This window comes from Coregonus lavaretus, assembly GCF_964263955.1.
Source record: "Coregonus lavaretus genome assembly, chromosome: 21".
NCBI lineage: Eukaryota > Metazoa > Chordata > Actinopteri > Salmoniformes > Salmonidae > Coregonus > Coregonus lavaretus.
In genome coordinates this window covers 27,104,513-27,130,630 of record NC_140008.1, presented here as the reverse complement: position 1 = coordinate 27,130,630, position 26,118 = coordinate 27,104,513, and the positions used below count along the sequence as shown (strand labels likewise).

The 26,118-nt window shown below is 44.6% G+C and overlaps 1 pseudogene across 1 annotated transcript in view; it reads right to left on the bottom strand.

Annotated features, from left to right (window-relative positions):
• The window catches only part of LOC311149124 (dynamin-2-like), a 36,234-nt pseudogene extending 17,977 nt beyond the window's left edge, over window positions 1-18,257 (bottom strand). Inside the window, exons 1-2 of the transcript in view lie at window positions 18,079-18,257; window positions 14,261-14,318 (exon numbers count right to left, since the gene is read on the bottom strand). The product of the transcript in view is annotated as a dynamin-2-like (transcript). The remainder of the gene's footprint in view (window positions 1-14,260; window positions 14,319-18,078) is intronic.
• Window positions 18,258-26,118: the final 7,861 nt, after the last annotated feature.

The window sequence follows — 26,118 nt, the reverse complement described above, 5'->3', positions numbered from 1 at the left end:
AGACATCAAATACAGTATACTCCATCGTCTTCGGAAACATACGTCAGATATTAGTCTACTTTGTATATATGACATCATTGCTGTTCCCCATAAACACTGCTTTCTTCACAAATAACAAACCCTGGAGCTGGGGGGAACAGACCAGTACAGCAGCATTCCACATTGTCCAGACAGACTCACTCACTCACTCACTCACTCACTCACTCACTCACACTCACTCACTCACTCACTCACTCACTCTGCCTCCTGGTGGGGAGAGTCACACTACACGCAGCAGTATTTTGGGATGTACAGCTTCAAATACGATGCAGGGTCCAACGTGAACTTTTCTTTCACTGGCCCGGAAGGGCAAGTTGGCAAAAAATCTACTAGCCCGAACAGAATTTCTACTGCTGTAGTTTATAAATGCATTGGAATCATGCAGGGCCTATAGGTTAGCATGCTGTCTCTCTATATTCAGTGAATAATAGCCTTTTTTGGTTATTATGTAATTTAGGGCCTATTAAAAGCTGTGTAATAACATTTAGGAATGTACACTACCAGTCAAAGGTTTGGACACACCTACTCAATCAAGGGTTTTTCTGTATTTTTACTATTTTTTACATTGTAGAATAATAGTGAAGACATCAAAACTATGAAATAACACATATGGAATCATGTAATAACCAAGAAAGTGTTAAACAAATCAAAATATATTTCAAATAGCCACCCTTTGCCTTGATGACAGCTTTGCACACTCTTGGCATTCTCTCAACCAGCTTCATGAGATAGTCACCTGGAATGCATTTCAATTAACAGGTGTGCCTTCTTAAAACTTAATGCGTTTGAGCCAATCAGTTGTGTTGTGACAAGGTAGGGTTGGTATACAGAATATAGCCCTATTTGGTAAAAGACCAAGTCCATATTATGGCAAGAACAGCTCAAATAAGCAAAGAGAAACAACAGTCCATCATTACTTTAAGACATGAAGATCAGTCAATACGGAACATTTCAAGAACTTTGAACGTTTCTTCAAGTGCAGTCGCAAAAACCATCAAGCGCTATGATGAAACTGGCTCTCATGAGGACCGCCACAGGAATGGAAGACCCAGAGTTACCTCTGCTGCAGAAGATAAGTTAATTAGAGTTACCAGCCTCAGAAATTGCAGCCCAAATAAATGCTTCACAGAGTTCAAGTAACAGACACATCTCAACATCAACTGTTCAGAGGAGACTGTGTGAATCAGGCCTTCATGGTCGAATTGCTGCAAAGAAACCACTACTAAAGGACACCAATAAGAAGAAGAGACCTGCTTGGGCCAAGAAACACGAGCAATGGACATTAGACCTGTGGAAATGTGTTCTTTGGTCTGGAGTCCAAAGTGGAGATTTTTGGTTCCAACTGCTGTGGCCTTGTGAGAAGCGGTGTGGGTGAACGGATGATCTTTGCATTTGTATTTCCCACCGTAAAGCATGGAGGAGGAGGTGTTATGGTGTGGGGGTGCTTTGCTGGTGACACTGTCTGTGATTTATTTAGAATTCAAGGCACACTTAACCAGCATGGCTACCACAGCATTCTGCAGTGATACGCCATCCCATCTGGTTTGGGCTTAGTGGGACTATCATTTGTTTTTCAACAGGACAATGACCCAACACACCTCCAGGCTGTGTAAGGGCTATTTGACCAAGAAGGAGAGTGACGGAGTGCTGCTTCAGATGACCTGGCCTCCAAAATCCCCGACCTCAACCCAATTGAGATGGTTTGGGATGAGTAGGACCCCAGAGTGAAGGAAAAGCAGCCAACAAGTGCTCAGCATATGTGGGAACTGCGTAAAGTAATGATGGACTGTCGTTTCTCTTTGCTTATTTGAGCTATTCTTGCCATAATATGGACTTGGTCTTTTACCAAATAGGGCTATCTTCTGTATACCAATCTCTACCTTGTCACAACACAACTGATTGGCTCAAACGCATTAAGAAGGAAATAAATTCCACAAATTAACTTTTAACAAGGCACACCTGTTAATTGAAATGTATTCCAGGTCACTACCTCATGAAGCTGGTTGAGAGAATGCCAAGAGTGTGCAAAGCTGTCATCAAGGCAAAGGTTGGCTACTTTGAAGAATCTCAAATCTCAAATATATTTTGATTTGTTTAACACTTTTTTGGATACTAAATGATTCCATATGTGTTATTTCATAGTTTTGATGTCTTCACTATTATTCTACAATGTAGAAAATAGTAAAAATAAACAAAAACCCTGGAATGAGTAGGTGTGTCCAAACTATTGACAGGCCCTGTATATATATTTTTTAAGCTTAAAAGGTGGGGCTCAAAACAGGTGGGGCTAATTTCACTGAAGAGTGTGAAATAGTGTGTGTGTATGTGTGTCTATGTGTGTGTGGCGTCAATATGCATGTGTGTGTGTGTTTGTTTTGTGTGTGTCAGCATATGTAGTGTGTGTGTGTGTATATATTTACGTGTTGGATTGTCATTGTAGTATGTGTGAGTGTGTGGGTAGAGTCAAGTGAGTGTGCATAGAGCCGGTGCAAGAGAGTCAGCGCGAATAAAAAGGGGGTTTATGCAAATAGTCAGGGTATCCATTTGATTAACTGTTCAGCCAGGGTATCCATTTGATTAACTGTTCAGCAGTCGTATGGCTTGGGGTAGAAGCTGTTCAGGAGCCTTTTGGTCCCAGACCTGGTGCTCCGGTACCGCTTGCCGTGCGGAAGCAAAGAGAACAGTCTATGACTTGGGTGGCTGGAGTCTTTGACAATATTTAGGGCCTTTCTCAGACACCGCCTGGTATAGAGGTCCTGGATGGCAGGGAGCCAGGCCCCAGTGATGTACTGGGCCATATGCACTACCCTCTGTAGCGCCTTGCGGTCGGATGCCAAGCAGTTGCCATACCAAGTAATCATACAGCCAGTCAAGATGCTGTCAATGGTGCAGCTGTATAACTTTTTGAGGATCTGAAGGCCCATGCCAAATCTTTTCAGCCTCGTGAGGGGGAGGAGGTGATGTCGTGCCCGCTTTACGACTGTGTTGGTGTGTTTGGACCTTGATACTGTAGGTCCTTAGTGATGTGGACAACTCTCAACCCACTCCACTACAGCTCTGTCAATGTGAATGGGGGGCGTGCTTGGGCCTCTGTTTCCTGTAGTCCACGATCAGCTCCTTTGTCTTGCTGACGTTGAGGGAGTGGTTGTTGTCCTGGCACCACACTGCCGGGTCTCTGACCTCCTATAGGCTGTGTTATCGTCATCGGTGATCAGGCCTACCACCGTCGTGTTGTCGGCAAACTTAATGATGGTGTTGGAGTCGTGAGCGGCCATGCAGATGTGGGTGAACAGGGAGTACAGAAGGGGACTAAGCACGCACTCCTGAGGTGCCCCCGTGTTGAGGGTCAGCGTGGCGGATGTGTTGTTGCCTACCCTCACCATCTGGGGGCGGCCCGTCAGGAAGTCCAGGATCCAATGCAGAGGGAGGTGTTCAGTCCCAGGGTCTTTAGCTTGGTGATTAACTTGGAGGGCACTATGGTGTTGAACGTTGAGCTGTAGTCAATGAACAGCATTCTCACATACAGTGAGGAGAACAAGTATTTGATACACTGCCGATTTTGCAGGTTTTCCTACTTACAAAGCATGTAGAGGTCTGTAATTTTTATCATAGGTACACTTCAACTGTGAGAAATGGAATCTAAAACTAAAATCCAGAAAATCACATTGTATGATTTTTAAGTAATTAATTTGCATTTTATTGCATGACATAAGTATTTGATCACCTACCAACCAGTAAGAATTCCGGCTCTCACAGACCTGTTAATTTTTCTTTAAGAAGCCCTCCTGTTCTCCACTCATTACCTGTATTAACTGCACCTGTTTGAACTCGTTACCTGTATAAAAGACACCTGTCCACACACTCAATCAAACAGACTCCAACCTCTCCACAATGGCCAAGACCAGAGAGCTGTGTAAGGACATCAGGGATAAAATTGTAGACCTGCACAAGGCTGGGATGGGCTACAGGACAATAGGCAAGCAGCTTGGTGAGAAGGCAACAACTGTTGGCGCAATTATTAGAAAATGGAAGAAGTTCAAGATGACGGTCAATCACCCCCGGTCTGGGGCTCCATGCAAGATCTCACCTCGTGGGGCATCAATGATCATGAGGAAGGTGAGGGATCAGCCCAGAACTACATGGCAGGACCTGGTCAATGACCTGAAGAGAGCTGGGACCACAGTCTCAAAGAAAACCATTAGTAACACACTACGCCGTCATGGATTAAAATCCTGCAGTGCACGCAAGGTCCCCCTGCTCAAGCCAGTGCATGTCCAGGCCCGTCTGAAGTTTGCCAATGACCATCTGGATGATCCAGAGGATGAATGGGAGAAGGTCATGTGGTCTGATGAGACAGAAATAGAGCTTTTTGGTCTAAACTCCACTCGCTGTGTTTGGAGGAAGAAGAAGGATGAGTACAACCCCAAGAACACCATCCCAACCGTGAAGCATGGAGGTGGAAACATAATTCTTTGGGGATGCTTTTCTGCAAAGGGGACAGGACATCTGCACCGTATTGAGGGGAGGATGGATGGGGCCATGTATCGCGAGATCTTGGCCAACAACCTCCTTCCCTCAGTAAGAGCATTGAAGATGGGTCGTGGCTGGGTCTTCCAGCATGACAACGACCCGAAACAAACAGCCAGGGCAACTAAGGAGTGGCTCCGTAAGAAGCATCTCAAGGTCCTGGAGTGGCCTAGCCAGTCTCCAGAACTGAACCCAATAGAAAATCTTTGGAGGGAGCTGAAAGTCCATATTGCCCAGCGACAGCCCCGAAACCTGAAGGATCTGGAGAAGGTCTGTATGGAGGAGTGGGCCAAAATCCCTGCGGCAGTGTGTGCAAACCTGGTCAAGACCTACAGAAAACGTATGATCTCTGTAATTGCAAACAAAGGTTTCTGTACCAAATATTAAGTTCTGCTTTTCTGATGTATCAAATACTTATGTCATGCAATAAAATGCAAATTAATTACTTAAAAATCATACAATGTGATTTTCTGGATTTTTGTTTTAGATTCTGTCTCTCACAGTTGAAGTGTACCTATGATAAATATTACAGACCTCTACATGCTTTGCAAGTAGGAAAACCTGCAAAATCGGCAGTGTATCAAATACTTGTTCTCCCCACTGTAGGTGTTCCTTTTGTGCAGGTGGGAAAGGGCATTGTTGAGTGCAATAGAAATTGCGTCATCTGTGGATCTGTTGGTGCGGTATGCGAATTGGAGTGGGTCCAAGGTGTCTGGGATTGTTGAGCTGAATCTCAGGAGTGAGTCAAAGAACTACACTTCCCAGAGTGCACCAGCAGCAGCAAACCGGCTGCTTGTCACCTGATCAATCATTTTCACTGATTTGGAGCACCTGTGAAGGCATGGAGGAGCTCAGTCATTCAGAAGAACAAACTTCAGAGAGAAGACTCCAAGTTCACTCACAGGTTCAGTCCAAAGACGCCAATGGTAAAAGGCTTAAATGGTTAATTCATTTAAGTTATTTAGAATGTTTATTTAAATGTTTTAACTAATTTAAGTTAATTAAAATGTTTAATTAAAATGGTAACTTTTTGTTCTGTCTTTAAAGGTTTACAACCTAATTTACTGGCTAATTTACTGGACAAACCAATCAACTGAAAGCAAAAAAAAAAAAAAAAGATTGAGTCGGAAATTTGAGTTGTCCCTGTGTCCTTTGGATGGTGAACAAGAGGAGGACTTGACAGTTGTAAACCACGCGGAGCGGCCTGGCCCTGAGGATAAACTGCTTCAGATCCAGAAATAAGCTGTTGACGCAGAGGAAGTCAAGATGGCGGAAGATGTCCTGGGGAAGTCGGTCCAGCAGCTCAAAAAGGAGAGGACCACTGCAAAAAGCAGCTTCACCAGACAAGCCAACTTCATTTCAAGACAAGCAAGCAGCATGCTTCAAGTGGAGTTAAAGGAGGAATTCGCTAAGCTTTCAGATTGTTTCAGAAAGATGCTCGATGCCAACGATGACTACAGGATTGGACTGGAGGCTGACATGACTGAGGATAAGGAACCAGGTCTTAATGAACAGCAAGAGGCTGACATTGATAGATCTGTAAATGAAGGTGAAACAAAGTTGGCTGAAATAAGAGACATTGTTCAAACAAACCTGTGGTTGAGGTATGGAAGGAGTGAACTTCTTGTGGCAATCCTGGAAGCAGAAAAAGCCAATGATAGATGGAAGAGTCAAGGACGTAAGAGCATTCTACTACAGACTTGAGTTAAGGAGACCTGAATTTGCCACTGCACGGACGATCAATGAGCAAGGCACAGGAGTGAAACTACTACCCCAACCGGCAACATCCACACCAATAGTGAGAATCAAGCCAATCTCTCTACCTATCTTCAATGGAAGCAAGAGAGAATATCACAGATGGAGGAAAGACTGGGAAAGGCTACAAAAGCAGGGAGAGGCATCCGGATCAACTGAAGTTAGGAAAATTCAACTCCTTGAGAGTGTGGATGACAAAATCTCAAAAGATTTCAGACTTTCAACCTACACCACTGCTGATGACATGTTCAGAGTCCTGGAGAACAGGTATGGCAACAAGTCAACCATCATAGTGGAAATCCTGGAAGAGCTGGAGAAGATGCCACATGTGAAAGGGAACCAACCAAGAAAGGTAATTGATCTCATACAGTCAGTGGAGAAGGCTCTAGCAGATCTCACAGAGTTAGGAAACTCTGGAGCCATAAATAACCCACTGGTAATTAGATCCATTGAAAGCAAGTTGCCTGACTTCATTAAAAGAGACTGGGTGATGTTCATGGTTGAACCCAGAAACAATGTCACATCAGACAACCACTTTGTCATGCTCTTGAAGTTCCTGAAAAGTCAAGAAGAAATACTAGAGAGACCCGAACAGCTCAGAACTGTGGAGAAGGTGGAAAAATCAGATCGTTTGGACAAGAAGTATGACAGAAAGATTGCCTCAACAAAAAACACAAAGAAAGAAGAGCTTGATGAGGTATGTGGTGTATGTGGTGATAATGGGCACAACAACAAAATCTTCTTCTGTAGAAAGTTCAAAAGACTTAAGCTACCTGAAAAGAAAACTGTATTGAGAAAGCTGGGAGCATGCAGAAAATGTATTGGATGCCATGATGAAGATGGATACTGCAGAGACACTTTCCTATGCAGAAACAAAGACTGTAAAGGGGAAGGTGGTGCCCCAGACCACCAGTTTTTCCTCAGCCCAAAAAGAGAAGTCAAAAGAGGGGAAGAGAGAAAGAGTGGAAAAGACGGCAAAGGTGAAAGCAAGCTAACGGAGGAACAAGAGGAGATCTTGTCTGAACTTTCCCAGGAAATGGCAGATCGATGCAGACAGGCTTTCACCAGCACCAACAAAACCGCAGTGACACTCGATGCTTCAGGCCAGTCTGAGCTACCGCAGAGAAATGGGCTCTCTGAACTTCCTGTCATCATGATGTTGATGCAAGTCACGGCAAACGCAGGGCAGAAGATTGGGACTTTAATTGACCTTGCTTCAGACACAAACTCCATTACCCATAAGGCTGCTGAGAGGTTAAGACATGAGAAGATAACTTTAGTTGTGCATGGGGTTGGTGGTATGACCATGGAGGTGAACACAAAGGTATCTCCTCAAAGTCAGAGTCAAGACACCTAAAGGGACAGAGAGAGCTCATGAAATGGTCTGCTACGGCTTGGATGAAATCGCCAGAGTGCATCAAGTAATTGAACCTGAGAAGTTGAAACAATTCTTCCCAGAAGTCAAATTTACAGAATTGGAAAGGCCAGAAGAGGCCTACTTCTCATTAGCCACCGAGAGGGAAGACTCGCTCCCCAGAGGGTAAAAATCATCGGAGACCTCGTCTTGTGGGAGGGTCCATTGGGGGAAACAGTGGGTGGAGCACATCCCGACTTATTTGAAGAAGTGGAGGTTGCAGCATATGAGTCCAAAACACACTTCGCTCGCTCCATGAGGACAGCAGCTGTCAAATATCAAGAAATCACAAGTCCAACAACTGACACAGCCCAGCTACAGCAGGAGGATGTGACTCAGACCAAATTTACAGCTGCCAGTAACCGTGAGTTCCTTGAGTGGTGGCACTGGGACAGCATCGGAGCTGCATATGAACCAAGATGTGGAGGATGCCGATGTGGAAACTGTCCACCAGGAGGAAAGGAAATGACCCTGGCAGAGGAGAGGGAACTGGAGATCATTAAAGAAGGCCTCACCTACAAGAAGGGGGATGCTCACACACCGGCTCCACATTGGGATGCAAAGTATCCTTGGACGGTAGATCCAGCCTCTCTCCCGAACAACAAAAGTGCAGTCCAGGCTTGTTTCTTAAGGATGGAAAAGCAACTAAGCAGAGAGCCAGACTGGAAAGTTGCATATGCTACCCAGATCCATGAAATGGTCGAGCGAGGCGCAGCCATAAAACTCACCAACAAAATCATGGACGAGTGGAACGGACCAGTGTGGTACGTAAGCCACCTGGTGGTACCAAACCCTCATTCGGTGACAACACCGGTTCGTATTGTATGGAATAGTAGCCAGAAATACAAAGGCGTGGGTATGAATGATCTTCTTCTGAAGGGACCAGATGTTCTCAACCCTATAAGAGCTGTCTTGCTGAGGTTCAGAGAAGGGACGTATGCATCTCTAGGAGACATCAAAAAGATGTACAACTCTGTATGGCTGGAGGAGCGTGAGATGCATCTTCACAGGTTCCTCTGGAGGGACAGCCCAGATGAAGAGATAAGTGAATATGCAATAATCAGAGTCAACATTGGGGACAGACCTGCTGGTTGCATTGCTCAGTTGGCTATGAGGGAAACAGCACACCTGGCCAACTTTCTTCACTTGGAGGATGGGCGCAGAGTCATTGAAGAGGACAGTTATGTGGATGACCTCTTAACCTCCCAAAATGACCTGAATAAACTTGACAAAATCACAGCAAATGTCGAAGAGATCTTGAAAGCTGGAGGGTTCTTCCTCAAACCATGGGTCCGGTCAGGGCAAAGTGGGAGGCAAGGAATGGAGATGGAGGTTCTAACAAAGACACAAAGTAAAACCTTAATTCTTCCAAATCAAATGAGGGACGAAGACAACAAAGCCTTGGGTATCGGCTACCAAATGGATGAAGACAAGCTCTACATGTTAACCTCAGTTAACTTTTCCAAAAGGAAAAAGAAGATGAGAGTTGGAAAAAATCTTCTCAAGGAGGAGGTGAGAACTGAGACACCTAACCCACTGACTAGGAGGGCTCTCTTAAGCCAAGTGGCTGGACTGTACGACCCAATTGGCTTAGTTACACCTGCCAAACAGAAGGGAGCAATTATTGTTCGAAAAGCATTCGAAGAGGGAGGGGGTGGGAAACTAACCCAAGAAACCTGGGAGCAACCTCTCTCAGAAAGCCTCAGAGAAGAAGCCATCCAGCTTTTTGAAGAATATGTGCAGCTTGGAGAGGTGAAATTCCACAGGAGCCTCACACCAGCTGGCTGGGAAGGGAAACCTTGGGGCATCACATTCTCTGATGGAAGTGACAAAACCTATGGAGCTGTGATGTACTTAAGATGGGAGACAAGTCAAGGCACTAAAGTTTGATTCGTTGAATCAAAAGCCAAGCTGACACCCCTGGATCAGAAGGGAGAAGCTGTAAAAGCTGAGATCTGTGGTGCTGTCTTCGCAGCCAGGATCAGGAAGTATGTGGAAAAGCATGCTCGAAATGAAGATCGAGAGATGGTTCCATCTACTTGACAGTCAAACGGACTTGGGAGCCATTCAAAGAGTCAGTTATGGGTACAAAACCTTCTTTGCAAATAGAGTGGGTGAAATCCAGAAGGCTGGACAAGTGCAAGACTGGTGGTGGATCCGTGGGGATCTAAACATAGCTGACTTCATAACAAGAGGGGGTGCTCCTGAAGATTTAAAGGAGAATTCCACATGGCAAAATGGACCAGAGTTCCTAAAATGGCCAGTGGAGGAGTGGCCCATAAAATCAGCTGGAGAGGTTGCAGCTCATGCCAGGGAGAGTGTAAACAAGCTCCAGAGGAAGGCATTCTCAGGTGCATTAACAAGAGCTCAAGCAAGAAGTAGTCAGCAGAAAGAAGACCTACAAGGCACTCAGGAAAGTCCAAAGAGTGAAACTCAAGAGGGAATACCTGTGGTAAACCCAACTCTTCTTAGAAGGAAGCCCACTGGCTGGGTTAAAGATCTTGTGGAAGTAAGAAGATTCAGTAGCCTGTCCAAACTGGTGAGAGTCGTTGCCTGGGTTTGTCTAGCAGCCAAGCAGTGGCTGAAGAGGAAGGGCCGGGCCCCTAAACAGGCAAAGAGGGAGGTAAGATCACCCAAGCAAGCTGTGCTGACTGTCAAAGAACATGAAGATGCACTCAAATACCTTTTCCTCGCAGCTCAAGAAGGTACAGATTTTTCAGACACAACTCTAAGCAGACTGACAGTGTACAAAGATGTGAACTCTGGGCTGCTAGTTTGTGGAGGCAGAATTCAGACATTCAACAAAGATAAGGCAGCAGTGCCAGTTTTACCCTTTGAAGCATGGGTGTCTACACTGCTGGCACAAGAATCCCACAAAGCAAACCACGAGGGAGTGGCGGGAACCCTTGTCCGGATGAGGAAGAAAGCATGGGTAATAAAAGGCCGTAGACTTGCCAAGAAAATGGTTGACAGCTGTGTGGTCTGCAGGAAAAACAAGGCAAAACAGTGTCAACAAATCATGGCTGACCTGCCTCTAGAGCGAACAGGCCCAGCTGCACCTTTTGAATTCACCACCATGGACCTGTTCGGCCCTTATGAAGTGAAAGATGAGGTCAAGAAGAGAACTAGACTCAAAGTATGGGGAATAGTCTTCTGCTGCATGGCTTCCCGAGCCATACACACTGAAGTGGTGAGTGACATGTCATCTGAAGGATTCCTGCTAGCCTATCAAAGGTTCACTTCACTGAGAGGACACCCCAGGAAACTCTGGTCAGACCCTGGCACTAACTTTGTGGGAGCCAAACCCGCACTTCAAAAATTCCTTAACCAACTAAACAAGTCTGAACTTGAAGACACAGCTGCCAAGCATGGTACAGAATGGTCATGGAAGATCCACCCTGCAGACTCTCCCCATAGGAATGGTGCCGCAGAGGCAGCTGTCAAAGTAGTGAAGCGGGCTTTGAGCAACCTTGGTGGAGATGGTGTTTTCACGTGGGGAGAATTCCAAACTTTTCTCTTCATGGCAGCCAACCTTGCTAATGAGAGACCCATCAATGCAAGAACTCAAAGCAGAGAAGACTGTGTAGAGTACATCACCCCGAATTCTCTGCTTTTAGGACGTACCAATCCAAAGGGAGATCCTGGAGATTTCCAGTTTGATGGCTACCCTTACAAAATACTTAAACATATTCAAGCAGAGTTAAGCCATTTCTGGAAGAAGTGGAGCCAATTGGCTGGACCTAATCTGTTCATAAGGAACAAATGGCACACCAAAGAGTGAAATGTTACTTTTGGAGATGTGGTCTGGTTGGCTGACCAAAACGCCCTAAGAGGACAGTACAAGCTGGCTAGAGTGGTCGGTGTCAATGCTGACAGCAAAGGCATCGTAAGAGATGTGCTTGTGAAGACTTTTCCCAGCTATCCTGTTCACATCACAAAGTCAAACAGCAAAAAAGGGCCCACAAGAGCAAACGGTGAAAGAACGAAGAGGCTTCAAAACCAAAATCCCAGCCACAATTCTTCATAGAGATGTCAGACGCCTTGTCATTCTACTTCCCATTGAAGAACAAAGAGAGGTGTGAAGGGCTTGTGTGACCTCTCTGGATTTGAAAAAAACAGGAGCTCAAGTGGGAGGTGTTGAGCTGAATCTCAGGAGTGAGTCAAAGAACTACACTTCCCAGAGTGCACCAGCAGCAGCAGCAAACCGGCTGCTTGTCACCTGATCAATCATTTTCACTGATTTGGAGCACCTGTGAAGACATGGAGGAGCTCAGTCATTCAGAAGAACAAACTTCAGAGAGAAGACTCCAAGTTCACTCACAGGTTCCGTCCAAAGACACCAATGGTAAAAGGCTTAAATGGTTAATTCATTTAAGTTATTTAGAATGTTTATTTAAATGTTTAATTAAAATGGTAACTTTTTGTTCTGTCTTTAAAGGTTTACAACCTAATTTACTGGCTAATTTACTGGACAGACCAATCAACTGAAAGCAAACTAAAAATTAAAAAGATTGAGTCGGAAATTTGTGTTGTCCCTGTGTCCTTTGGATGGTGAACAAGAGGAGGACTTGACAGGGATGATGGTGTTGATGTGAGCCATGACCAGCCTTTCAAAGCATTTCATGGCTACAGATGTGAGTTAGTAATTTAGACAGGTTACCTTGGCGTTCTTGGGCACAGGGACTATGGTGGTCTGCTTGAAACATGTAGGTATTACAGACTGGGTCAGGGAGAGGTTGAAAATGAAGACACTTGCCAAGCTGGTCAGCGCATGCTCCGAGTACGCGTCCTGGTAATCCTGCGGCCTTGTGAATGTTAACATGTTTAAAGGTCTTACATCAGCTACAGAGAGCATGATCACACAGTCGTCCGGGAACAGCTGGTGGTCTCGTGGTTAAGTGTTGCTAGCCTCGAAGCAAGCATAGAAGGCATTTAGCTCGTCTAGTAGGCTTGCATCACTGGGCAGCTCGTGGCTGGGTTTCCCTTTGTAATCCATGTTAGTTTGCAAGCCCTGCCACATCCGACAAGCGTTAGTGCCGGTGTAGTAGGTTTCGATCTTAGTCCTGTATTGGTGCTTTGCTTGTTTGATAGTTTGTCGGAGGGCGTAGCAGGATTTCTTCTAAGCGTCCGTATTAGTGTCCCGCTCCTTGAAAGCGGCAGCTCTACCCTTTAGCTCAGTGCAGATGTTGCCTGTAATCCCTGGCTTCTGGTTGGGACATGTACGTACGGTCACTGTGGGGACGACGTCATCGATGCACTTATTAATGAAGCCGGTAAACTCCTCAATGCCATTGGATGAATCCTGGAACATATTCCAGTCTGTGCTAGCGAAAAAGTCCTGTAGCATCCGCTTCATCGGACCACTTCTGTATTGAGCGCGTCACTGGTACTTCCTGTTTGAGTTTTTGCTTATAAGTAGGAATCAGGAGGACAGAGTTATGGTCAGATTTGCCAAATGGAGGGCGAGGGAGAGCTTTGTATGCGTCTCTGTGTGTGGACTAAAGGTGATCTAGAGTTTTTTCGCCTCTATTTGCACAGGTGACATGCTGGTAGAAATTAGGTAAGTGGGATTTCAGTTTTCCTGAATTAAAAATACCAGCCACTAGGAGCGCCGCCTCTGGGTGAGCATTTTCTTGTTCGCTTATGACCCTATACAGCTCGTTGAGTGCGGTCTTAGTGCCAGATCGGTTTGTGGTGGTAAGTAGACAGCTACGAAAAATATAGATGAAAACTCTCTTAGTAAATAGTATGGTCTACACCTTATCATGAGGTATTCTAACTCAGGCAAGGAGAACCTCGAGCCTCCCTTAATATTAGAGGTTGCACACCAGCTGTTGTTAACAAAGAGACACACCCCACCCCCCTGAGTTTGCCCAACGCTGCTTTTCTGTCCTGCCGATGTATACAAAAACCAGCTAGATTTATATTTTCCATGTCCTTGTTCAGCCATGACTTGGAGAAACATAGGGTATTACAGTTCTTCAGATCACGTGGATAGAATAGTCTTGAACGGAGCTCGTCCAGTTTATTTTCCAGTGATTGCATGTTCGCCAATAGAACGGAGGGTAGAGGTGGTTTATCCACTCGCCGACGTAGTCTTGTCAGGTAGACTCTATAACATCGCCTCTTCCTTCTTCGAGTGTCGGGGATTTGGGCCTGTTCCGGGATGAGCAGTATGTAAATCGCCTCCAACTCATTGAAGTAAAAATCGAAACAATGCGGTGCTGACAGCGGTGCTGTGAACAATGCAGTGCTGACTGCGGTGCTGTGAACAATGCGGTGCTGACTGCGACATGGCACCCGCAGTTTTCTGTGGCAGACTGCAACAGAGCATGTTAATGTCGAACTGGAATGCCAAATGCGCTGAGAAGTTACTGGCCAGGTCGGGCCAGTGCCTGACGAGATCCAATGGCCCGACATGTTTTTACTGGTCTCGGGCTAGCGGGCCATTCTTAATGTTGGACCCTGCGATGTGTTGCATTTAGCCTAGTACAGTTATATGTGAAGAGTGTGTGTGTGTGGTACCTGTGCTTGCTGAGATGAGCTGGAGGACCAGGGGTCTGCGGGTGACAATGCCTGAACCCTGAGAGGAGAGAAAGAGGGGATGAACAAATGGATGAGTTAGGTAGAAGAGAGGAGAATAGAGGAATAGAAGAGTCAGAAAGAGGCGATGAAAGACTGAAAGATGCTGAGAAACACCCCTCTCACTGCCAAACAGATGCACAGTGTGTGTGCTAGTTCTGTAGAGGGAGCATCACTCTCAGAGGCACACTGCCAGGGCAGTCAGAGGCTCAGAGCCAATGCACGGTTGGCCTAGTCCAGCCAGCACATTTGATCAAAGTCTGAAATACTAGACTAGCTCTCTCAGCCTCACCATCTTTACTACGGCTATAACACTTATTTATGGAGAGCTTACCTACAGGGCTTCCTATGCAGGCAGGGACATGTTAAGTTATATGTGATGACTATGACACATCTAGTGGATGTTAATATTTATGCTTAACACTAGAGCCGCCATAGGCCAACGGCCACAGTCAGCTGTGTGCTGACTGTGGACCCGAAGCATAAAGAGAAGACGCAATTGATTCGTGTGTAAAGGCACGGGTATAAGGGCACAATACAGTGTCCGATGCAATCAACAAATGACCGTTTTTATATCTTGTCATGAATATATTTCCACAAATATTCCTTTATGCAATTAATCCTTTACAATTGTTCATGCACTGGTGCTTTTTTTTAGGAATACAGCAAATAATTTCACCTGCGCACCTGGCTGGTTATATTATTATTATCATCTTTTTCATTTCTACTTTGTCAAAAGAAGCTGTAACTGGACTTTATGAATTACTATAAATCTATTACTAATCTAATCTAAAAATAAAGTTGATCAAATGGATCACACTGTAATGTTTTTATTGTAAGGGAAACAAAACTAGGCTATAGGCCTATGTTTTTTCTAGGACTTTGTAGAATTATACAAAACAAATCCTTGACTCTATCTAAACAAATAACTATTGTTGGTAATTTTTATTTATTTATATATTTTCATGAATATATATTCATGCAATTAATCCTTTACAATAGTTTATGCACTATTTATCAAGCATTTATTTATCAAGCATGTTTGCGCACCTTGCGGGTTGATATACAACTGATGCATATGCTAAAGCGATGTCCGGAAACGTTCTCTAGCGGGTACTTATATGCTGAAAGGCCAGGCGGTTCTAGTGTTAAAAGACAAGAGTGGGTATAAACACAACATTGGAAGCTGAAACATATCTAGACAGCACTGCTGAGGCAACTATACAATACATCTACAGTGCCTTCGGAAAGTATTCAGGCCCCTTGACTTTTTACACATTTTGTTAGGTTACAGCCTTATTCTAAAATTGATTGAATAGGAAAAAAAACAATTTAATCTACACACAATACCCCATAAAGACAAAGCAAAAATACGTTTTTAGAAATGTTTGCTAATTTATAAAAAATAAATTAAAAACATTATACATTTACATAAGTATTCAGACCCTTTACTCAGTACTTTGTTGAAGCACCTTTGCAGCGATTACAGCCTCAAGTCTTCTTGGGCATGACACTACAAGCTTGGCACACCTGTATTTGGGGAGTTTCTCCCATTCTTCTCTGCAGATCCACTCAAGCTCTGTCAGTTGGATGGGGAGCATGCTGCACAGCTGTTTTCAGGTCTCTCCAGAGATGTTCGATTGGGTTCAAGTCCGGGCTCTGGCTGGGCCACTCAAGGACATTCAGCGACTTGTCCCGAAGCCACTCCTGCGTTGTCTTGGCTGTGTGCTTAGGGTCGTTGTCCTGTTGGAAGGTGAACCTTCGCCCCAGTCTGAGGTCCTGAGCGCTCTGGAGCAGGTTTTCATCAAGGATCTCTCTGTACTTTGCTCCGTTCATCTTTCCCTCGATCCTTACTAGTCTCCCAGTCCCTGCCGCTGAAAAACATCCCCACAGCATGATGCTGCCACCACCATGCTTCACTGTAGGGATGGTGCCAGGTTTCCTCCAGACATGATGCTTGGCAAAAAAATTTAATTATGCACTCACTAACTGTAAGTCGCTCTGGATAAGAGCGTCTGCTAAATGACGAAAATGTAAATTCAGGCCAAAGAGTTTAATCTTGGTTTCATCAGACCAGAGAATCTTGTTTCTCATGGTCTGAGAGTCTTTAGGTGCCTTTTGGCAAACTCCAAGCGGCTGTCATGTGCCTTTTACTGAGGTGTGGCTTTCGTCTGGCCTGATTGGTGGAGGGCTGCAGAGATGGTTGTCCTTCTGGAAGGTTCTCCTATCTCCACAGAGGAACTCTAGAGCTCTGTCAGAGTGACCAACGGGTTCTTGGTCACCTCCCTGACAAGCTCTAGGAAGAGTCTTGGTGGTTCCAAACTTCTTCCATTTAAGAATGATGTGTTCTTGGGGACCTTCAATGCTGCAGACATTGTTTGGTACCCTTCCCCAGATCTGTGCCACGACACAATCCTGTCTTGGAGCTCTACGAACAACTACTTCGACCTCATTGCTTGGTTTTTGCTCTGACATGCACTGTCAACTGTGGAACCTTATATAGACGTGTGTGCCTTTCCAAATCATGTCCAATCAATTTAATTTACCACAGGTGGACTCCAATCAAGTTGTAGAGACATCTCAAGGATGATCAATGGAAACAGGATGCACCTGACCTCATTTTTCGAGTCTCATAGCAAAGGGTCTGAATACTTATGTAAATAAGGTATTCCTGTTTTTATTTTTAATACATTTGCAAGAATTTCTAAAACTGTTTTCGCTTTGTCAGTATGGTGTATTGTGTATAGATTGCTGAGGATTTTATTTTATTTTATCCATTTTAGAATAAGGATGTAATGTAACAAAATGTGGAAAAAGTCAAGGGGTTTGAATACTTTCCGAAGGCACTGTATATCTCAATGTCAAAACAACCCCACACTCATTTTACATTACATTTACATTTTAGTCATTTAGCAGAGGCCTGCGACCTTTCGGTTACTGGCCCAACCCTCTTAAACGCTAGGCTACCTGCCGCCCCCACTAAGGCTACAGTATCAACTACAAAGAAATAATGGGTGAAAACACTTATTTCTAGTATTTTATTCCAACTTCAGAGTGCCACCATTTTCCTGTTGTCTTGCTTCAGGTTTTTTTTTATTGCATTCTACCATTTATAATCCAGCTGTGACAACACGCCTGCAGAAAGGAAGGACTGACACTAAGGGAGAAACAGCTGGATTCAGACCTCAGACATAAAGTCAGTGATTGCATCCCCAATGGCACCCTATTCCCTATTTAGTACAATACATTTGACCAGGGCTCCTGGTTGATAAGCAACCAAGTGCTGGTCACTGTCACACAGCCATCATCACTACTGTCACAAAGCCATTTCAGGTATCTATACTTCAGTCTTCCATACCAACCATACTAAGAGAGTGAGAGAAAGAGAGTGTGTCTCATAGTCTCCTCTCTCCCACATCTGCACATTTGCTCTGAAAACACTTGTTACGCATCATGCCTATTGTCGCATAACTGAACTCATTATTGGTGGGTGACTGACTACTACCGAGAAAGCTCTGATTCACAAACACAGCTAAATTGGCACAGGGTTTAGTAAACAATCCATGCCAGCCCTCACTGAATAGGAGAGGCTGTCTGTCTGCCATGTGCATTCATTTGGAGAGGTCAACTGTTGGGAGCCATGAATCTCTGCCAAACTCAAAACAGACAGCATCTGAGTAACCGATTATTGAATAACATTATGGATGGTTTTCTGCGTTATCTGATGATGTGTTGTTGATCACTACATCAGACTACTATACCTGCCAACAAAGTTCTCCAGGACTGAGCTCATGCCTGCGCTCTGGCAGCCAACTACAGCTATATGCGGCAGGTCCAGGTTGCAGCTCTGGCCGATGGTGCTGAAGGCCTCCTGCAGCCTGTTGACCAAAGGGATGAGCTCCTCATTCCCCTGGTTGCCCATGGTGACGGAGCCGTCCATCCAACTTTCAACCACCTGCACACGCCATCCAAATGCTCTGGTTCAGTAAAGCTGAGAAAAGAGAGAGAAATTAACTGAAGACTGTCAAAGAGAAACATTTTAATGTTATTGGGATAGTTTGAAGTTTGATAGCTGTTAGCCGACAACATAATGTGAAAGGAATTTAGCTAAATTTAACAGCTACTTCAAGTGCTGAGTGATGTTTATTAATGCTAGCCAACTGCCTGGTCGGCATGCCACTAAAACACAAATATAAAGTTTGTAGTTTTATTAAATTTTTTGCTAGTATCATTTTTGCCTAGTCTTGCTGATTACTTAACCTACTGTCAATTAGACATTTTGACTTTGTGGCTGTGCTATCTAGTGGAAACCCAGCTAAAGGGCTTCTCTCTCTGTAAATATGCAATGTAATTGTGATGGACGCTGTATGCAAGAATGCTGTTCATTGACTATAGCTCAGCATTCAACACCATAGTACCCTCCAAGCTCATCATTAAGCTCGAGGCCCTGGGTCTGAACCCCGCCCTGTGCAACTGGGTCCTGGACTTCCTGACGGGCCGCCCCCAGGTGGTGAAGGTAGGAAACAACATCTCCACTTCGCTGATCCTCAACACTGGGGCCCCACAAGGGTGCTTGCTCAGCCCCCTTCTGTACTCCCTGTTCACCCATGACTGCGTGGCCAAGCACGCCTCCAACTCAATCATCAAGTTTGCAGACGATACAACAGTAGTAGGCTTGATTACCAACAATGACGAGACCGCCTACAGGGAGGAGGTGAGGGCTCTGGGAGTGTGGTGCCAGGAAAATAACCTCTCACTCAACATCAACAAAACAAAGGAGATGATCGTGGACTTCAGGAAACAGCAGAGGGTGCACCCCCCTATCCACATCGACAGGACCGCAGTGGAGAAGGTGGAAAGCTTCAAGTTCCTTGGCGTACACATCACTGACAAACTGAAATGGTCCAGCCACGCAGACAGTGTGGAGAAGAAGGCGCAACAGAGCCTCTTCAACCTCAGGAGGCTGAACAAATGTGGCTTATTTTACATTTTTACATTTTAGTCATTTAGCAGACGCTCTTATCCAGAGCAACTTACAGTTAGTGAGTGCATACATTTTTCATACTGGCCCCCCGTGGGAATCGAACCCACAACCCTGGCGTTGCAAGTGCCATGCTCTACCAACTGAGCTACAGATGCACAATTGAGAGCATCCTGTCGGGCTGTATCACCGCCTGGTACAGCAACTGCACCGCCCACAACCGCAGGGCTCTCCAGAGGGTGGTGCGGTCTGCCGAACACATTACCGGGGGCAAACTACCCGCCCTCCAAGACACATACAGCACCCGATGTCACAGGAAGGCCAAAAAGATAATCAAGGACATCAACCACCCGAGCCACTGCCTGTTCACCCCGCTATCATCCAGAAGGCGAGGTCAGTACAGGTGCATCAAAGCTGGGACCGAGAGAATGAAAAAAAGCCATCAGACTGTTAAATAGCCATCACTAGCACATTAGAGGCTGCTGCTTCCTATTGAAATCACTGGCCACTTTAAGAAATAATAATAATAATAATATGCCATTTAGCAGACGCTTTTATCTAAAGCGACTTACAGTCATGCGTGCATACATTTTTTTGTGTATGGGTGGTCCCGGGGATCAAACCCACTACCTTGGCGTTACAAGCGCCGTGCTCTACCAGCTGAGCTACAGAGGACCACGAAATGGAACATTAGTCACTTTAATAATGTTTACATATCTTGCACTACTCATCTCATATGTATATACTGCATTCTATTCTATAATATTCTTCTGTATCTTAGTCCATGCCGCTCTGTCATTGCTTGTCCATATACAGTGAGGGGAAAAAAGTATTTGATCCCCTGCTGATTTTGTACGTTTGCCCACTGACAAAGAAATGATCAGTCTATAATTTTAATGGTAGGTTTATTTGAACAGTGAGAGACAGAATAACAACAAAAAAATCCAGAAAAACACATGTCAAAAATTTTATGAATTGATTTGCATTTTAATGAGGGAAATAAGTATTTGACCCCTCTGCAAAACATGACTTAGTACTTGGTGGCAAAACCCTTGTTGGCAATCACAGAGGTCAGACGTTTCTAGTAGTTGGCCACCAGGTTTGCACACATCTCAGGAGGGATTTTGTCCCACTCCTCTTTGCAGATCTTCTCCAAGTCATTAAGGTTTCGAGGCTGACGTTTGGCAACTCAAACCTTCAGCTCCCTCCACAGATTTTCTATGGGATTAAGGTCTGGAGACTGGCTAGGCCACTCCAGGACCTTAATGTGCTTCTTCTTGAGCCACTCCTTTGTTGCCTTGGCCATGTGTTTTGGGTCATTGTCATGCTGGAATACCCATCCACGACCCATTTTCAATGCCCTGGCTGAGGGAAGGAGGTTCTCGCCCAAGATTTGACATTGCCCCGTCCATCGTCCCTTTGATGCGGTGAAGTTGTCCTGTCCCCTTAGCAGAAAAACACCTCCAAAGCATAATGTTTCCACCTCCATGACGTTGGGGATGGTGTTCTTGGGGTCATAGGCAGCATTCCTCCTCCTCCAAATACGGCGAGTTGAGTTGATGCCAAAGAGCTCGACTTTGGTCTCATCTGACCACAACACTTTCACCCAGTTCTCCTCTGAATCATTCAGATGTTCATTGGCAAACTTCAGACGGGCCTGTATATGTGCTTTCTTGAGCAGGGGGACCTTGCGGGCGCTGCAGGATTTCAGTCCTTCACAGCGTAGTGTGTTACCAATTGTTTTCTTGGTGACTATGGCCCCAGCTGCCTTGAGATCATTGACAAGATCCTCCTGTGTAGTTCTGGGCTGATTCCTCACCATTCTCATGATCATTGCAACTCCACGAGGTGAGATCTTGCATGGAGCCCCAGGCCGAGGGAGATTGACAGGTCTTTTGTGTTTCTTCATTTGCGAATAATCGCTCCAACTGTTGTCACCTTCTCACCAAGCTGCTTGGCGATGGTCTTGTAGCCCATTCCAGCCTTGTGTAGGTCTACAATCTTGTCCCTGACATCCTTGGAGAGCTCTTTGGTCTTGGCCATGGTGGAGAGTTTGGAGTCTGATTGATTGATTGCTTCTGTGGACAGGTGTCTTTTATACAGGTAACAAGCTGAAATTAGGAGCACTCCCTTTAAGAGTGTGCTCCTAATCTCAGCTCGTTACCTGTATAAAAGACACCTGGGAGCCAGAAATCTTTCTGATTGAGAGGGGGTCAAATACTTATTTCCCTCATTAAAATGCAAATCAATTTATAACATTTTTGATATGCGTTTTTCTGGATTATTTTGTTGTTATTCTGTCTCTCACTGTTCAAATAAACCTACCATTAAAATTATAGACTGATCATTTCTTTGTCAGTGGGCAAACGTACAAAATCAGCAGGGGATCAAATACTTTTTTCCCTCACTGTATGTACAGTGGGGAGAACAAGTATTTGATACACTGCCGATTTTGCAGGTTTTCCTACTTACAAAGCATGTAGAGGTCTGTAATTTTTATCATACAGTGGGGAAAAAAGTATTTAGTCAGCCACCAATTGTGCAAGTTCTCCCACTTAAAAAGATGAGAGAGGCCTGTAATTTTCATCATAGGTACACGTCAACTATGACAGACAAATTGAGAGAAAAAAATTCCAGAAAATCACATTGTAGGATTTTTAATGAATTTATTTGCAAATTATGGTGGAAAATAAGTATTTGGTAACCTACAAACAAGCAAGATTTCTGGCTCTCACAGACCTGTAACTTCTTCTTTAAGAGGCTCCTCTGTCCTCCACTCGTTACCTGTATTAATGGCACCTGTTTGAACTTGTTATCAGTATAAAAGACACCTGTCCACAACCTCAAACAGTCACACTCCAAACTCCACTATGGCCAAGACCAAAGAGCTGTCAAAGGACACCAGAAATAAAATTGTAGACCTGCACCAGGCTGGGAAGACTGAATCTGCAATAGGTAAGCAGCTTGGTTTGAAGAAATCAACTGTGGGAGCAATTATTAGGAAATGGAAGACATACTAGACCACTGATAATCTCCCTCGATCTGGGGCTCCACGCAAGATCTCACCCCGTGGGGTCAAAATGATCACAAGAACGGTGAGCAAAAATCCCAGAACCACATGGGGGGACCTAGTGAATGACCTGCAGAGAGCTGGGACCAAAGTCTACCATCAGTAACACACTACGCCGCCAGGGACTCAAATCCTGCAGTGCCAGACGTGTCCCCCTGCTTAAGCCAGTACATGTCCAGGCCCGTCTGAAGTTTGCTAGAGTGCATTTGGATGATCCAGAAGAGGATTGGGAGAATGTCATATGGTCAGATGAAACCAAAATAGAACTTTTTGGTAAAAACTCAACTCGTCGTGTTTGGAGGACAAAGAATGCTGAGTTGCATCCAAAGGACACCATACCTACTGTGAAGCATGGGGGTGGAAACATCATGCTTTGGGGCTGTTTTTCTGCAAAGGGACCAGGACGACTGATCCGTGTAAAGGAAAGAATGAATGGGGCCATGTATCGTGAGATTTTGAGTGAAAACCTCCTTCCATCAGCAAGGGCATTGAAGATGAAACGTGGCTGGTTCTTTCAGCATGACAATGATCCCAAACACACCGCCCGGGCAACGAAGGAGTGGCTTCGTAAGAAGCATTTCAAGGTCCTGGAGTGGCCTAGCCAGTCTCCAGATCTCAACCCCATAGAAAATCTTTGGAGGGAGTTAAAAGTCTATGTTGCCCAGCGACAGCCCCAAAACATCACTGCTCTAGAGGAGATCTGCATGGAGGAATGGGCCAAAATACCAGCAACAGTGTGTGAAAACCTTGTGAAGACTTACAGAAAACGTTTGACCTGTGTCATTGCCAACAAAGGGTATATAACAAAGTATTGAGAAACTTTTGTTATTGACCAAATACTTATTTTCCACCATAATTTGCAAATAAATTCATTAAAAATCCTACAATGTGATTTTCTGGAAAATATTTTCTCATTTTGTCTGTCATAGTTGACGTGTACCTATGATGAAAATTACAGGCCTCTCTCATCTTTTTAAGTGGGAGAACTTGCACAATTGGTGGCTGACTAAATACTTTTTTCCCCCACTGTAGGTACACTTTAACTGTGAGAGACGGAATCTAAAACAAAAATCCAGAAAATCACATTGTATGATTTTTAAGTAATTAATTTGCATTTTATTGCATGACATAAGTATTTGATACATCAGAAAAGCAGAACTTAATATTTGGTACAGAAACCTTTGTTTGCAATTACAGAGATCATACGTTTCCTGTAGGTCTTGACCAGGTTTGCACACACTGCAGCAGGGATTTTGGCCCACTCCTCCATACAGACCTTCTCCAGATCCTTCAGGTTTCGGGGCTGTCGCTGGGCAATACGGACTTTCAGCTCCCTCCAAAGATTTTCTATTGGGTTCAGGTCTGGAGACTGGCTAGGCCACTCCAGGACCTTGAGATTCTTCTTACGGAGCAACTCCTTAGTTGCCCTGGCTGTGTGTTTCGGGTCGTTGTCATGCTAGAAGACCCAGCCACGACCCATCTTCAATGCTCTTACTGAGGGAAGGAGGTTGTTGGCCAAGATCTCGCGATACATGGCCCCATCCATCCTCCCCTCAATACGGTGCAGTCGTCCTGTCCCCTTTGCAGAAAAGCATCCCCAAAGAATGATGTTTCCATCTCCATGCTTCACGATTGGGATGGTGTTCTTGGGGTTGTACTCATCCTTCTTCTTCCTCCAAACACGGCGAGTGGAGTTTAGACCAAAAAGTTATATTTTTGTCTCATCAGACCACATGACCTTCTCCCATTCCTCCTCTGGATCATCCAGATGGTCATTGGCAAACTTCAGACGGGCCTGGACATGCGCTGGTTTGAGCAGGGGGACCTTGCATGCGCTGTAGGATTTTAATCCATGACGGCGTATTGTGTTACTAATGGTTTTCTTTGAGACTGTGGTCCCAGCTCTCTTCAAGTCATTGACCAGGTCCTGCTGTGTAGTTCTGGGCTGATCCCTCACCTTCCTCATGATCATTGATGCCCCACGAGGTGAGATCTTGCATGGAGCCCCAGACCGAGGGTGATTGACCGTCATCTTGAACTTCTTCCATTTTCTAATAATTGCGCCAACAGTTGTTGCCTTCTCACCAAGCTGCTTGCCTATTGTCCTGTAGCTCATCCCAGCCTTGTGCATGTCTACAATTTTATCCCTGATGTCCTTACACAGCTCTCTGGTCTTGGCCATTGTGGAGAGGTTGGAGTCTGTTTGATTGAGTGTGGGACAGGTGTCTAGAACAGGAGGGCTTCTTAAAGAAAAACTAACAGGTCTGTGAGAGCCGGAATTCTTACTGGTTGGTAGGTGATCAAATACTTATGTCATGCAATAAAATGCAAATTAATTATGTAAAAGTCATACAATGTGATTTTCTGGATTTTGGTTTTAGATTCCGTCTCTCACAGTTGAAGTGTACCTATGATAAAAATTACAGACCTCTATATGCTTTGTAAGTAGGAAAACCTGCAAAATCGGCAGTGTATCAAATACTTGTTCTCCCCACTGTATATTTTCTTAAATCCCATGTGTATTGGGTATATGTTGTGAAATTGTTAGATATTACTGCACTGTCGAAGCTAGAAACACAAGCATTTCGCTACACCCGCTATAACATCTGCTAAACACGTGTATGTGACAAATACAATTTGATTTGATTTGATTGTAGGAGAAAGGAATAACGTTGTGGGAGAGACACAAAGTGAGTAAAAAACACCCTAAATATGTTTAGAACTACAAATGAACTTTCTTCTGTCGATTCTTGTTTTTTTTTATGTCACATTTCCAACCCTCCCCCTTTATCCGGGCTTGGGACCGGCAAAAGTGACCCAAAAGAGACTTTTTTATTTTATTTTATTTTATTTTTCTTAAGTTTGGTTTGGTTTTTAACCTTATGGTCCACTTAGGAGCCTACAACAAGTCACAGTAAAACATGAAAATGTTTAACCATAACATTTGTATACAATCTACATTAAAAATCTAAATGGACCAAAAAGAGACAATAGAAAAAACTGTCAATGGCAATGTGAGAAAATGATGGTAGTGACTAGAAAATGACTAGTCTGGCCCTAATTCAGGTTAATTGTTGTTGTTTTTCAGACCCCCCTCCACAAACACACAGGCTGTGCTGGCTCACAGAAAGAGTGGGTCATCGTCATTTTGGGTTCTCTATGGCAGGTGTGCCAAAAAGCTGCAAAACATTATTAGGCAGCTGGTGCTCATAGCAAGCCTCACCAGACAGCTTCAGTCCATATTGAATGTACAGGATGGAGTTAAGGGTCTGCAAGGACATCCGATTTCTAAATTTGCTTTTTACCACACTCATCTGGCTGAATACTCTCTCGACTTCAGCATTCGAATGTGGCAAGGACAACACAGACACAGCAGCCATGGCAGGTTCTTGAAACGGGTTGATATCAGCTGCATCCCTGAACTTCCAAATCTCACTCCAGAAGCCCAGTGTGTTTTTTGTCTCATTCCATTTACTAAGATGGATGGCACGCCATTGCTGGACAATCTTGTCTATCTCTGCAAGGGAGTAGCCAAGGAGCTTGGCTATTTTTTCTATTTCTCCAGGGCTCTTATTGTGCTTTAGAGTTTCCTCCACATTGAAAACTGACATGTACTGCAATGCTTCGATGTTGTCCGGCAGTCTCACCCTCAACTCATTAGTGAGGGAGATGGTGAAGGCTACACACCGCTTTCGGACATTGTTTTCATCCTCAGGCGCAAGGTGGAGCTCAGCTGCCTTTGACTCAAAA